We start from the raw sequence: 2,163 nt of genomic DNA, 5'->3' as shown, positions 1-2,163 counted from the left end.
ATGCGTCATTATTTATTCCAGTCTATCTTGCAAATACATGTTTGTGCTGCAATGTCATGCACAAACACAAACTATTAGATCCTTAAGATCAAACCTATATCAAAATTGTTTCATTATTTTGGTCCATTGGAGTGTGGTAAGCAGAGATGGGCAGTAACGCGTGGCTACCTTTGGTAGGCCATCAAAGGCTGCTACTAGAAATTCAGAATGTTACATGAAATTGCTTGCTTGGCCAAAAATGGGTAAATGATGTAATTTGGTAAAAAACATTAAAAACTACAATTTTCATGTGTTGAGTTTAGAATGAAAGCAAATTTACCTAAATCGCAGGATATAGTACTGCCAATAACAAGGAATCAAAAAAGGTGGTTATAATGGGTTTCAATTGGCCAAAATGGCCACGATAGAGTCAAGAGGAACAATTTGGTGTACAGTGAATATTATTGACATTATTAAGGAGCTGATGTTGAAAAATAAAAAATCTGAGTTTCATTCCATTAAGAGAACAAAAATAGTTGAAAAACGAAAAGTGAAGTGGCCACCAAGGCCGGAGCCCAGAGGGTTAAATCAGAAAACACCCAAACATGCTTACTGCTACCTGATAAAGTTATCACACATTGTCACTGATGTTTCTCAATATGCAGAGAATCCAACCATCAGTAAGGTCCCTGTAAAGGACAACACACGTGAAAACCCAGCAGGTTCTTGCTCCAGCTCCGTGCACGATGGCACCTGCAGGAATCCACTTCCACGCCGTTATCGTCAGCGGTGGATGGCTGTAATGGATAAATGCTGCCAGAGGAGGGCAGCAGCCTTTTTCTGATGATAGTAACCTGTCAGCAAGTGCATCACTTTTTAAAAGCGAGTAGATTCACTCCTACTCACACTTAGTTTCACCCTAATTTGTGCTTTAGTCACACGTGAATTTAGGATTTCATGCCATCACACACTCATTTTGCATTTTAGGTTTGTTTGTTGTTCTATCCAACCTTGTATTGACCACAGTGAGTGAGTTCTGTTTAACTATAAGCCCATATATAGTACTTTAACTATACGTGTGCACTAAACTTATGAGTCCTGCTGTTCTTGGGAGAAGCATCACGTTTTTACTGCAGTTAACTTTCAAAGTTTCTGCTACTTCTCATTTTATTAAACCTGAATAAGTGTCTAGTTTCTAACAGCCCACTGAATCTGTGATGTTTCACACTGATCATGTTAATGTTTATATATGTTTTATACATGTAGCCCTCAGAGGAGGTTCATGGATGCTGTGAAGGAGGCCAGGGTGAGCTGGAGGCGGGTGGGTTATGTTAAAGGTCAGCAATCCAGCATTTCCTGAAAGTCTCGTCACATGTAAGTCGTTCCTCCCGAGGCAAAGAACTGGATTCAACATTTACTCGTAATCCTGCGGTCATGATAAATGAGACTAGTGTCTTCATATAGTATCACAGACACCTTACAAGTTACAATCAGCCTATTAATGGTCATGGCTTCCTTATTTGCAGCATACTGACAGGAGAACACCTGCTGATGCCAGACTGCAGCATGAACCACACACAAGAGACTGTCCAAGTAGTCTGATGTGGCTTTGGCAGCTTTTATCAGCAGTCCATGAGTCTGCAGTCGTCCTCCTGGGTCAGAAGATACAAGTAAACTGTTTTCTTCTACTAGCTTTGCTTTGTACCAGACAGAAAACTATCAGTGTGAATGAGAAGCTAACAACTGTCCACTGAGTGGCTGTGCAGGCTGTTGCACAGCCACTGTTGCTGTTGCCAGAAACATTCAAGAGGTTATAAAACTGCAACAGCAGCCTGCTGCAGTTCTCTGAAGCCCGGCTTATCTGTGTCTTTACTGGGTAATTTTGCCACATGTAACAGAAACCATTCATGGTGGTTTCTCCTGCTGATCAACTCATACAGCCGAGATCTGACAAAGGACCACAAAAGGAGATGGATAATGATGCCCCACTCATGAACAGAACATGTTAACGAGTCACAGAGTGTGTTTATTCACAGAAAAGCCGTCAAAGAAAAGTCCAGCACCTCCTCCTATGAGAGGTTGTGTAATATAGCATCGATCCCAGAAGCTGCAAAGCGTGTGGCACAGGTTGCATTGAATCTGTGCAGAGCACATAACATAAAAACAAAATGAGGAACTCAGTCG

Source organism: Haplochromis burtoni, unplaced genomic scaffold (genome assembly GCF_018398535.1).
Source record: "Haplochromis burtoni strain Fernald_Lab_line unplaced genomic scaffold, NCSU_Asbu1 Contig_312, whole genome shotgun sequence".
Lineage (NCBI taxonomy): Eukaryota > Metazoa > Chordata > Actinopteri > Cichliformes > Cichlidae > Haplochromis > Haplochromis burtoni.
Note: the sequence above shows the minus strand (reverse complement) of the source record.